Genomic DNA, 13,529 nt, shown 5'->3' on the forward strand with positions numbered 1-13,529 from the left:
CTCCGGCTGCCGCCGCCCCCGGGTCTGGGCCCCGCGTGCCCCGCCCCGCCCGCCGCAGGGGTCACCACGAAGCGCTGGGACATGGTGGCCCCAGCGCCAGCCCCAGCCTCCGGGTCCGGGCGCGGCGAAGCCTGCGGGGACGCGGGCGGGGACGCGGGCGGGGACGCGGGCGGGGCCCCGGGTGGGGGGCGGGGCCGGGCGGGCGCCGCGGGAGGAGGCCGGATGGACCCTGAGCCGTCAGGGACCCGGGAGTGGGCGGGGGCGGTGTGGGCCCTGGGGGCGCCGGGGGCCGGGCGGGGCAGCAGGGAGCGCGGCGGGGGCGAGGGCACCAGGGAAAGCCGTCGGGCAGCGGGCGGAGGCGGTGCCCACCTTCGCCGAGGTCCCCTGCCCGCCGTGAGACACGGAAACCTTGATCTGGGAGCCACAATGGTCCCTTCAGAAGAGCGCAGCCTCGGGGTCTCCTTACAAGACCTTGGAGACCCCACCCCAGGCGCCAGGGCTCAGCGCGCCAGGGCCTGGTCTGGGGAGGGACAGGTCAGGGATGCAGGAGATCTGGCTTTGGTCTGGGAAGGTTGACCACCCCAGCGCCAGGCAGTGGCCTGGGGACCACTGAGGATGCCCACTGAAGGCCAGGACCAAAGATTCCAGGGGTGAGTGAGGGTGGAGGCCTCCCACGGGGAGGGTCCCGAGGGAGGGAGCCCTGGACATTTGGTGGGCATTTCCACCCCCCGCCTCTGGCCTCTTGGCCACCAGGGCCCAGCCATTCAGTCCCAGGAAGTCAGGCCGATGGCCTCCCTCAGAATTCTACCTGGTAGAAGCCCCCGGGAGGGCGGAGGTGGGGCTGGGGAGCCAGGAAGGCCCCGGGCGGGAACCAGCCCCTCTGCTCGCGGACGCCTGCAGGAGGCCCCAGGGGTGCTCCAGTTTGCTTTCCCTCCACGTCTCAGGTTAGTCTACCACCACCTCACACGTACCTGGTAGCAATTCATTCATTCATTCATTCATTCATTCATTCAGCGAATATGTATTGGTGCCTAGCAGTGCCGTAAGGAGGCAGGAATCCCTGCTTCTTTGAAGCCTGCATTCTAGAGGAGAGGCAGCGATAAGAGCTCTGATTAAGAGGCAAACAAAGAAGGGGTCTGGGGGATGAAATTTTAAATGGGGTGTCTGGGGTGGCACCAGGAGGAGGTGACATTCAAGCAATGACTTGAAGGAGGTCGGTGGTCAGCTGTGTATGGCTTCTACTCACTCACCTCATGATCCATGATGGCTGCTCCTGGTCCAGCCATCACATTTGTATTCCAGCAATGGGGGGAGGAAACAGTGGAAGGGCAACTAGCACCCTTCCCAAGAGCATGACCCAGAAGTCGCACACAGCACCTTTGCTTAACCCGTTATCCGGAACGTAGTCATGTGGCCACAGCTGCCCATTAGGAAGACTGGGACATGTACCTGCCAATGTTTGGGGCTCTGCTAACAAGGAAGGATGAGAGGTTAGGGTTAGAGGCAGCTGGAGCACAGGAGGAGAGACCGAGGGCAGTGGACGGTGACGCCTCCTTTCTTGTACCCATTCACATGGCAGCAGAGGGGATGACCAGGCCCCAAGCTCTCCCAACTGCAGGTACACCTGGCCACCCCCATCTCATTCCTGCACAACCTTCTTGGGCTCTTCTGGGTGCTCTGGAGCCCTCCTGGCAGGAGGGGGGCCTCCACAGATCCCAGGTTTTCCGTGATTCACGGGGATGGCGGTCCTGCCCCTCCCCCACCCCATTCATCAATATTTTCTAGGCCATTTTTGCCCATTGATTTTTTCTTTTTCCCCCAACATGAATGTTTGAATCATTGTGGAAAGTTTTCCCCCAAGTACCTTCATGTTTTGGTTGAAAAGGCATTCAGTCTAAAAATAAATTTGCTGAGAACTGTCTTCATGGTGTCTAACCTTTCTACCCAGGTTCTACACATCTTTCTCATAAATTTAAGTCATATGTGTTCACATTTTTTGTTGCTACTGTAATGGATCTTGCAACTATGCTGAAATCTATTAATAAAAACAGAAACAAGACAAACATTATTGGCAGTTGTGTATTTATTTTGTAGCCTGCTATCTCCCAGAGCTCTAAAGTCTATTATTCACTTGTTTTTCTAGTTTCCTCTGTGATTTTGCTGGGAATCTTTTTACCTGTAAAGAATGATAGCTTTGTCTTTCTTCATTGCTTTTACCTCTTCTGTTTTCTTCCCCCCTTTTGTCCTTGTTTTGGAATTTTCTAGAAATTCCAGGGAAATAAATAACATGCTCGCTAGAGTTCCTTGTCTGGGCAGAACTGAAATGGGAAGAGCACTGGTGGTCATCACCAGTCATCAGAAGCCCCCCGATCCGGGAAAGGACCACTGAGCTCCGCTCAGCCCCGAGACACCACCCCTAAGACCGGAGGCGTCCTGGACGGGCTGGACTGTGGAGGCCTGGAACGAAGCTGCCTTCTCTTCCCTCTGTCCAGGGCGCATCAGGTGAGGGGCCCTCCCGGCCTCTGCCCGAGGACAGCCTGCATCCCCAGACTTCCGTCCACGACGCCCAAAGTTGCTTGGTCCAGCCAGGCTCCCTCTCCGCCCACCCAGTCCTTCAGTGCGTGGCTGGAAATCCGGAAGACTCAGGCCATGCCGACCTCGGCTAGTGAACCTCAGGCGAACGGGCTCACTGCATCCCCCAGGTCCTCGGCACCATGTGGGTGGGTCCTGCCTGTCCTGTGGCGTGGCTGGGACCTGACCCGTGGAAGCCCACGTGGCTCCAGATCCCGGCTCTACAGCAGCGAGAGAGGGGAGATGGAAAATATCTGTTTCTTCTTTAAAATGTTCAAAACAGAGAAATGCAGCCTGGTCCACGGAAGTTCTCTTGTGCATGGTGAGTGGAGAGGTGAAGGCTGGAGGGCGGAGTGACCGGGGATGGAGCATGTACAGATGGGACCAACTGGCCATCACCCTGCCTGCCCCTCCTCCAGTGCACGACATCCTGCTGCCGTTCTCATCACCTCTGCCTTTGCACACTTTCCTTCTACCGTCTTGGTCTGAATACTCAGTTTAAGAAACCTGATCTGCATTGTGTCTTGGCAAATAAAGAGAACACTGAAGACTAGAATTTTCCTCTGAAAATAGCTTTGGCCTCATCGCTGAGGTTTATCTTTTCTGGACATCCTCTCAATGTCACTGTTTTATACGTAAACTATAATTATAATTTTAATCTCATCAGCTAACAACAAGTTTATAGCCTCTAATTTTAAAAATTTGTTTTTTATGTCTGTGTGTATTCATTGATTTACTAACTGAGGTCTAACGTATGGGCAGTACGATTCACCATTTCCCGGCGGAGTTCCCCAGGTTCTGAGGAATGGGACCAGCAGGAAAATGGAAATGGAAAATTGCAAAGCAGACATTAGAAGTGCCCATCCTGGCCGTAAAAGCATCTTAGGGAAGCACTTGTACGCACACAGTCTAACTTCCAGAAGCCAGGCCTCCAGGCTGCAGTCATGGCAAAGCACGGGCTCTTCAGGGGGACCCAAAACACACAGCTTCAGAGTCGTTTGTGCACAGAAGATGGTGAGCGGCAGGCACGTCTGCGTGGGACTGCGTGCGTGTATGTGGAGGGGCTCTGGGCGTCCATGAGGGTCAGTGTGCCATCAGTCGTCCGAACAGGAGCCCCCTCTGCCCCTGCTGCTGGCCTGACCACCTGGCGGTCACTCCAGGGGCTCGGACCGCACAGACCCCTCTGATGGCAGTGGCTGTCCTGGGCTGTCCCGGACCGCTGTGACCAGAGCAGAGGAGCCGACAGCTCGGGTGACGGCAGGACTGTCTCTAGCGGGTGCGGACAGCCCAGGGCCCTCTGTCAGCCTCCCAGGGAGGACTACCCCACTACACGCGTGTGCGTGCACACGCACACACGCACACACACGGGGTGCCTCGGGGCTTCATTCCGTGTCCAGGGAGCTCCTCCAGGCAGCTTAGGGAGGCCCACGGTCAGAGGTCTGAGCAGCTACTCCAGGGGTCTGGGCTCCGCTACCTCACTCCGCCTGCTGGGAGACCCTGGGGGGCTCGTCACAAACCTGGAGGCTGCACCGCACCCCGACCCCCACCGTCAGCAGGTCCTGTGAGGACCTCAAGAAGGTGAGTGTCCCCAGGTAACATCTCCCCCACCCCAGGAGCAGTCTCCCGGGCAGAGAGTCGGGAAGTGAGCAGAGGTTGGACCCCAGGGGCGGGACAGAGGAGGAAGAGACAGACACAGACACCGAGGAGGGAAACAGATGGAGAGACAGAGACAGAGAGAGACAGACGGGGAGGGGCAGGGCCTGCTGGCCCTCCCGCTGTCCCCTGAGCCGGGCGGGCCCTGCGTGACCGATGCCCTCCTAGCCTGTACAGCACAGGGCGTGCTTGGGCCTTGGGACCCCTCTGGTCCCTCGTGGGGCTGACTTTCCTTCGGAGGTGAAGAGAGGACGGGGACGGGGAGAGAGGAGGCGAGGGGTGTACAGCGCCGTCGGGGGGGGGATCGCCCCTCGGTGTGTGAGGCCAGCCCCCTTAGCCCCCGGGCAGCCCGTGGGCACGGCAGGGGCCGGCTGGAGCTCGGGCTGAGCCTCCCCAGGAGACGCCGCTTGGAGGGCGGGCGGGGTGGGTGGCGGCTTCTGAGGTCTGGGGCTCAGACGACCTCCGCCCACGTGTCTCTGGTCATCTCACCAGCAACCCCGGCTTTCGATTTTGTTTCACCTGTGACAGTGCCTGTTAAACACGAGGGGGAAGGCCCTGTGAGCTGGCGCCTGCTGGGGCCCCAGCCGCCTGGAGGCTGACAGCAGACCTGCCGCCCGGGCCCAGGAGCAGCCCCGAGCCCCCCAGGCAGCGCGAGTCTGGGGTGTGGGAAGCCTTCAGCGTGGACCTGCACCTGACCCCACAGGCAGCCGTGAGGTCAGACGGGGCCGCGGAGGCTGCTGGGGCCCAGGCCCCGCGTCCAGGGTCTGAGCCCTGCGGTCGCAAGCCCCGGGCCGGTCCCCCCGTGGTGGCGGCGAGGAGGCCTCGCGGCCGGGGCTCTGTGCGTGGACCCGGCGCCCCCGCGGGAGCTGGGCCGTCGCAGGCAGCTCCCTGCAGCTCTTTACTGCGGGGGTCTGACCCTGCGGAGGCACGCGGCTTGACCCGACGCCCGCCCCGCCCTGGCTCGGCCCCGAGCGCCACGCGGTCCAGCCCACCTGTGTCGTCGGGAACAAAACCCAGTCGTCAGAGGGTCTCACCTGCGAGTGACCCTTTCATTTAACAGGCCCAGGCCCCTCCCTCTGTGGACACAAGCCTGATGCTCTCTCACACCGGCTGAAGGCAGAGCTTCCCGGGGCTCAGACCGGACCCACCCACCTCTGTGGGGCACGCGGTCCGCCCGTGAGGGCGGGGAGAGGACGGGGCACCCGGTCCTCCTGCTCTGCTGCTGGGTCCCCTGAAGTGGGCGTTCTCTCTGCTCCTCGGCCGTCTTTCTATCGCGCGCCCCGCATGCTGGGGCCCAGGCCCTGGGGGCGGGCAGCGAGGCCGCGGGTCCTCCCACCGCCCCCGTCCGCACAGCGGCCCCTCCGTCCTGCCTTCTGAGCCCAGATCTGGGAGCCTCTCCTGCTCTCCTGAACGCTCAGGCAAGTTCACAAAGGAGTGAAGATTGCATTATGACAGCCGCACCAATAACGAGTCAAGGTCGGCTGTCAAGTGTAATGAACTAACGGACGACGCTCCGAAATCCCGGTGGGGAGCTGCAGCCTCTGTCCTTTCCAACAAATTTGTCTGTAACCCTAAAACTGCTCTAAAAAATAAAGTCTGCAAGTTAAAAAAGTCAAGTGAGTGGGGCAGGCAGCGACCGCCAGGAGGGGCTGGGGGCACAGGCGTGACGTCCAGGCCTCACGTGCCAGGCCCCCCACCGGCCCAAGGCAGGGTCTCCCCATCCAGGACCGAGGCCCCTGCCAGGCGGGTCACGCGCAGCCCCCATGTGAGCGGGAAGGAAGGCGCGCGCTGGGCCCTGCTCCAGCCTGAGGCTCTCGTTCTGCAACCCTGCGAGGGCCTGAGGGGGCGTGGCCTTCCTGGGCCTGGCAGGGGGCCCAGCCCGACACGGGTAAGGGACCGACACGGGTAAGGGACCGCGCAGTGCGGCTCCCGATGGGGCACCCGCCTCCCTCCTCAGGCCGCAAGGGGACGCTCCCGTTTGCTCTGGACAGGACGCCAGGAGGGGCTCCTTCAGGGCTGCCTGGAACTGCGGGCCGAGGTGCCCTGGTGCTCCAGGCAGAGCCAGGCGGCCAGTCTGGGCTGGGTCCCCCCACTGTCCTGCCCGCTCTGTGGCCGGAGTGGCTGATTTCCATCCCGCTCTGTCACGGGCTCCCTGGGAGCTTTCGGATGACGGCCCCTCACGGCGGGGGGCTTCCTGCCCCAGTGGTGCTGTGTTGGCCAGGCTGGTTTGTTTCCCGGTGTCACCATGACGGGAACATGCCTGGCCGGCCCGCTGGCCCTGGAGGAGGAGAGCCGGGAGCATTTCTGGACGCACCTGCAGCCTGGCGCCACGGCCAGATGAGCCAGCAGACGGCGACGCGTGAGGGAAGGTGACAGTCGTAGTTTTGGGCAGCAGCTAAGGAGCGCGTGCGCTCTCTAAGCCTTGGCTTCCCGGCTCACGAGGGGGGATAACAGTGAGGCCTCCTCCTCAGGGCTGGCTCGAGGGTGAGGTGACTCAGGTCCTGGGAATTAACTGCACGCGCAGCGAGCTTCCAGTGAACGGGGTCACCGTACAGGCCGCCAGGACCAGGTGAGATGTCAGGCCGCCTGGTGTGTCCTAGCTCCGTAGAGTGTCGTGTGACGCTCTGGGCTCAGAGCCGGGGTTTGCGTGTCCCAAGCTGTCGAGTGTGCTGTTGTGAGGAAGACCCGCTCCCCCAAGGCGGACGCGTCACCGTCACTCCCTCACGCCTCCCGGTTTTGGTTTCAGATGGAGACAGGCTTCCTTTAGGGCTCCAGGCTGCGAGGGCCACGCCCACCTTGTCTGCAGAAGATGAAGCACCCATTGGGCCCACTGCTGCCTGTGGTTCGGTGGAAGGCTTGGCCCCCCGTTAGCAGCTCTGAGACATTTCCTGGAGGGGGACGGGTTCAGGGTTGGGTGTGTTATGGGGACGGCACTGCCCTCGGGAAATGGGGGCCCTGCCGGCTGCAGGACGCAAAGCCCCTACTTGGGGGGGCTTGGTGTCCCCAGCCCCGGGCAGGGGCATCTGCTGAGCAGCCCATCCAGCCTCAGCACTCCCTTCCCCTCAGCAGGGAGCACAGAGACCCACAGCGGCCACCCCATCCCAGCCCTGGAGTTTGGGACACTCCCCTGGGCCCTGGAGCACAGGGGCCGCTTTCTGTCCCAGCTGCCCAGCCCAGCCCTCTGTGGCTGGCCATCAGGAGCCCAAGGGAGGGGTGCAGTGAGGGGGTTAGGGGTGAGGCTGGGGTGTGGGTGTGATGGAGGGTGCTGGGCTCTGACACCAACTGGAAGTGGTTCATGCTAAAGACTGAGGGGTTGATGGGGGCCTCAGGAGGGGTCAGGAAAGCCGCCCCCCCCCCCCCGCCTCTGAAAGATGATTCCTGGCTGGAGGGTCCTCATTGTGCCAAGAAGGGGTGCCCCAGCCTTTCTGGGTAAGCAGAGGTGGACCCCGTACATGCAGGGCCACAGCAGGTGCCCCCCAGGGTCCGTATGACAACCCACGGGGGAGGTGGTTTTCTTTCGGTTTCACCCTCCCGACTTTTAGAATGTCCTCCTTAGGCTCTGCACCATCCCAGTGCCCACTGGATGGTACCCACCAGCCCACCACACCCCTCTCGGACGACACAGCTGCCTATGGCCCTTGGTTCTCCCCGTAGACACTTCTGTATTATTTCCTGCTTTGCTCCAGCACCCAGGATGGTGTGCAGTGCCTCTGACATTCAGAAACTAATGTGGAATGATGAGTGGATGGATAGTGGATGAATGGAGGGATGAGCGGATGCAGGGATGATGGGTGGTGGGGTGAAGGGGTGGATGGATGATGGATGGATGGATGGAGCGAGGGATGAAGGATGGAAGGACGGATGATGGACGGTGGATGGGTGGATGGATGGATGATGGACGGTAGATGGGTGGATGATGGGTGATGGATGATGGATGGTGGATGGATGGAGGGATAGATGGTAGATGGATGGTGGGTGGAGGGATGATGGATGCAAGAATAAATGCCTGGAACTCCCCCTTATAGTGCAATTGGCACTCAGTAAATGTTAATTTTCATTCTTCTTTTCTTCTGGAAAGTGTCAAAATGGCTGTTGTTTGCCCTGGACCCTCATGGTTGTTTGGCTTAAGTTCCACATCTCTGCCTTGAATCGTGTGCTGAGGGAGGGTAGTGTGACCGCCCTCGAGGAGTTTAGATGAGAACAGGGAGGGAGAGAAAGGTAAGGAGCCGGGCGCACAAGAGGAGGACCGTGGCCCAGGTGTGTTGGGGGAGATGCCAGGACTGGTCCAAGGGGTGCTGGGCTGGCCCTGAGGCTGCTGGCGTTGTCACTGAGCGGGGCTTGATGGGAGCCAAATCCGGGGGTGGGGAGACCACACAGGAGGGGCAGGTTGTGGCAGTGGGGCGGCCTCCTTGCCCTCCGTCTCCACGGCCGTCCCCTCCCATCACTCTGCCCTGCTGGGGAAGCCCGGGTTTGCCCAGGCACCCGCCCCTCTGGAAGGACTCCAGCAGGTGCCGGGGCTCTGAGCCCATCTCTATAGCCCCACCCCCTTGCTTTTGCTGGTTTAGGTGATGAGGGTCTGGCCAGTGAGCTGTGGGGTAGGGGTATGTGGGGCCCCATGCCTGGGTGTGGGGTCCGCCTGCTTGCTACTCTGCGACCAGTACAATGGGAGATGGCCCTGGTCCCTACCTGGGTTCATTCAGCCGCAGGGTCCGGTCAGCCTCAACTGGGCCTGTCCTGGCTCTAGGATCGGTCTCGGGGGACCCCAGGGTCAGGGTGCTCAGAACCCCCCTGGTGGGCCTGTTTGGCCTCCCCCTCCGGAAACCCCAGTCCACCGCGGCCACGTTGCTCCCAGGTCTCCGGGTCAGCCCTCGGCTGTGGGCCCCTCCCTGCAACAAGACCTGCCCCACTTTGGATGTGCAGACACGGAAACTTGGGCCACCTGACCCACCGCCTGGCCCAGCATGGTGACTGGATCCCTTGGGCTCCTCCAGCCCCTCGGTCCCTTGGGAGGTCAGGTTTCCTGGGCTGGGCGTCTCAGCCCGCTGGAGTGAGGGGGACCCGGGGTGACCCTGGCCCTGAGCCTCCCCGGGGCGCCTCCCATAGCTTGGGGGTCACGTGGTGCTTTGGAGCCTGTGATCCTCAAGCCTCAAGGGACTTCAGACGCCGGTGGCTCCGCCTCCCACGCTGGGTGGCCTGGGCGCTGCCCGCAGATGGACGGTCTGAGCCTCAGAGTGTCCCCACGCCACGGCCAGCCTGCTCCTGGAGAAGGTCTGAGACAGAACACAGCCGGTGCTCTCAGCCTGCTTCTCCCACCCATCCCTCCGTCCACTCATCAAGCAGCCATTCCAGCACACAGCGCCTGCGGCAGGCGCTCCAGAGCCAGGCCTCCTGGGCCTAAATCCGCACCGGCCAGAGGCAGCAGGTGCCCAGCTTCCTCCAAATTCTAGAGCACCGGGTGGTTGTGAGGTTACAGAGCCACGCCTGTCATCCCATCAAGGGTCCCGGCACCGTGACCACTGAGGTCAGCCGGAGCCTGCAACCGCGGGGCGCAGCTGGGCAGGAGGGGGCCAGGCGGCGCGCCTGAAAGACCACCCTACGGGGGACGGGCCACTTCGGAGCCTCTCTGAGGCCTGCTGCTCATTAACTCACCGTGGGTGCATTTTCTGGTGACATCATTGGTAGATAAATGACACTTTTGTGAATGTGGCTTTACGTTCGCTGATTTTTTAAACTTAAGGGAACTAGGTCACATTTGAAACAGAAATAAGAACTAAAATCATACTGTGTTCAAAATAGTTGGCCTTCTGTCATGTTCTGCCCCAATCTTTAAATTGTATCTGGTGTGTATCTGTTTGTCACCTCGAATCCATCTGGGAACAGAGAGGGCTATAAAAGCCACCAGCCATTTCAAGTGTCCCAGGCCATCCCTGTGGACGTGGCATGGCAGCTGTAGACGCTCCCACTTGGCCGTGGATGGAGACTTCCGCTGGCCCCCTGGGACGTTTCTATGAACTCGGGGGCCCTGGTGGGTAACTCTTTGGAAGCCACCTGAGAAGAAGTGTTCTTTGAAATCTTCTTTCTTCTTTGAAATCTTTTCTGAGCCGTGTGGGATGTTGACAAAAGCAGAGACTAAATGGTTGAAGGTAGAGTGTGTTTCAATTTTAAAGGGCCTTTGAGAAGAGCCAGCTGACCCTCCGGAAGGTTCCGGAGAGGGGAGACGCCCAAGACAGAGTCAGCTGCACGGAGCTTTAAGGGAAAGTCACAGCCTCGGGGACAGAACGGCGGGCGTCAGCGGGAGAGCAGAGCCTGTGTGGGCAGAGGAGGTGCCTGAAAGTAACCCCCAGTTTCCACGTGGCTTCACCAGCCGGCGGAGCCCTGGCACCCCACCCTGCGGCCTGGCCGGGGCCCTGGCCAGCCGACCCGGCACAGACCAGCTGGCTGGTGTGGTTCCCTTGGTCTCGTGGGGCAGGGGTCACCGTTGCGAGATGGGGCCGCAGGTTTGCCGGACGGTGGTTCCTGGTTCTCAGGAGGACTCACTCTCCGACAGGCGGCCAGGCATCCCCGCCCAACGCCATGGGTGGAGGACGGAGGTCCTCACGGCTGTGTGACGGGCGAGGCCCCCGCAGGCAGGAGCGCCGTCTTCGCGCGTGGCCTGGGCTGGCTCCTGCTTTGTTCTGGAAAGCCTCCGAGGGGGCCAGGGCCTTCGAAAGCCGGGGGAGGTGCAGGGCTGAGCTGCTGGGTGCGAGATGCCTGCCGGACCCCGGGCTAGAACTCAGCCCTGGAGCTCACTGGGGTGCTGCCCTGGGCGGTGTCGGGGCGGGGGGCATGCTCAGGAGGCCAGGGCCAGAGGGCTTGGAAGGGCTTGCTGACCAGGAGAGACTCAAGGAAGGCAGGGCCCCCCGTGCCCTGTGTTCTCAAGGCTGATAGAGCAGGTAGGCGAGGCTGAGCGGGCACCAGCATGTCCTGTCCCCCGGGGGCTCCATGGGGGTCCCTGCAGCATGGGCGGCCATCTCATCACCATGGCCAGGGCCCCGGCACTCCTGTCCCCCTATCCCTGCTGGCGTCTGGCCCCAGTCCATCACCCACTGAGGCCACCTCCCCTGCTCCCTGCACACCCAGGGCTGGTGGGGTCCCCTGGCCTCACTGTCACCCACGCTTGTTGCCGATGCACCCACAGTCCACTGCATGCTGCGGCTGTCCACCTGGCTCCCCGCGCCCACCAGCTTGTCAGCGGCCACGGTCTGTCTGTCCCTCAGGAGCTGACGCCTGCCCTCCAATGTCAGGCGGGCAGCAGACTTCGCAGACGCTTCGGACGCTCTCGGGAGACGGGCTCAGCTTCTTCGGGGCGGGGGGGATGCTCTGTGCTGTGACTGTCACGTCGAGGGGCCCGTGAGCACTGGGGTTGCAGGAGGGGGGGCGAGGAGGCCAGCACCGACCAGAAGCCCACGCGCGTGTGGGTGAGACGCTGTGGTCCCCCAAATGGCCCTGCCTGAGGGTCTGGGAGGCCAGGGCGGCCACTTGTGTCCCCCACCCCCGAGGGACTCTTGGTGAGCTTGGCGGCCGTCACGGACCTGGAGGCCAGCCCACGGGCACAGGAGCAGAGGTGCAAACTCGGAAGGCTGAGGCCAGATGCCAAGGATGTCACCCGGGTGGCAAAAATGCATGATGGAGGTGCATCCAGCCGGCGACCATGACTCCGAGCCCCACCCGCGGCCCTCGAAGCAGCCTGGGTGGGCAGAGACTTAGAGAAGAAGGCATTGAAAGCACGAAGGGAGGAGTGCTTTGGCGCCAGGTAACCCTCACCCAGTTCCAGGGCTGCAGAGCCAGCCGAGTGAGGGGGGGCTCCTGCGGGGCTGGGAGGGAGGCCCGCTCCTTGAGGTCCACCCAGCTGGACCCCTGGCAGGACCGCGTCTGCAGAGGACGGGGGGCCCCGGAAGCCCCTCTCCGCGGATCAGCTTCCACCGGCCTTTCCCTGGAGACCATTCCTCTGTGCGGAGGGAACAGACCTCCCCAGGGACGAGAAAACCTGTGTGAGCCCAGAGCCCCCGTCAGCAGGGTCACCTTCCAAGTGGCACGAGGCCGACCGTGGACTCAAGTGAAGACCACCCAGCAGACAGTGGGTGGCTTGCCCTCCGAGCTCGCGGGGCAGAGGGTTGGCCCTGCCACGTCACTCCCAGGCGGGCGGTGGGGGAGAGCGTCCCAGCAGAGAAGGGGTGCAGGTGCCCTGACGGGGGCTGCGGCCCCAGGTAGGCCGGGGGGTGGGGCTGGAAGGGGGCGTCCCATGAGGTTGGTGAGGGGAGCGCCTGGCCCCCTGTGGTTGGTCCTGAGCTGGAGACAGTAGAATCAGGGATGTTGGGCTCGTCGTAGGTGGTGGGTGGCTTCCAGGGTGGCCGCCGCAGGCCGCGGGGCCGAGCTCTGCTTTCACGGCTGGTCTGGCCACTGTCTGCATCTTCAGTGTCTCACATATGTATTAAAGTAGATGGCTACATGCACCCCAAGTTTCTCAGAGTGAAGGGAGTGTCCCGCTACTGTCAGCCCCGCCCCCGCCTGTGCCCAGAGCCCCTGCCCAGCTTCCCCATTCCCCCCTCCCCCCGCCCCGGGGCCAGGGCCCCTCCTGCTCACCACCACCCACCGCCGCCTCCTGGTCCTGAGTGCTACTGCAGGGCCCACCGGCCCCTTCCAACTGCCCCCCAGCCTGGGCCCTGCCCAGACACAGAGTGGGAGGGCCTTTGCTTTGGGGTGGGGGGGCATGGAGAGGGAGGCACTGGCGGATCTGCCCTGGAGCCCCACCCAGGAGCTGGGGCCTCTCAGAATGAGGGCGGGGGCAGCAGGGCCTCCCCAGCCACCGACTGAGGCGGCTCCCGGGGTTCTCACGGGCCTGCATGGGCGCTGGCGCTGATCTCAGGCAAATTCCAGGCAGAGTGAGCCCAGAGCAGAAACGGCCCGCAGGGCCTGCGTGGCAGAGGCCCCGATGTCCCGCCCCTGAGAGCAGGGAGCGCCCAGCGTGGGAAGGAGCCTGCAGGCATGTGCGGGAGGCCACGGGCCACAGACCGAGGACCGGCCCAAACGGCTGCCTGGAGGACCCCGTGTGACCGTGGACCCTGATGCCCGGCACAGCCGCGCCCCGGCCTCAGGGGCAGCCAGGACAGGAGCAGGTCTCAACCGGCCTCAAGGCCCTGCAGGAGGGGACGGCCACAAATGCCAACTCAGCTCAACTGTTAAAATCCAAAGTCAGGCCGTTACTTCCAGGCCTGGGGACACAGGGTCTGTCTGTGCGGGGCGCGCGCGGACCTGTCAGGGGCTCA

This window comes from Eschrichtius robustus, chromosome 2, assembly GCF_028021215.1.
Source record: "Eschrichtius robustus isolate mEscRob2 chromosome 2, mEscRob2.pri, whole genome shotgun sequence".
Taxonomy (NCBI): domain Eukaryota; kingdom Metazoa; phylum Chordata; class Mammalia; order Artiodactyla; family Eschrichtiidae; genus Eschrichtius; species Eschrichtius robustus.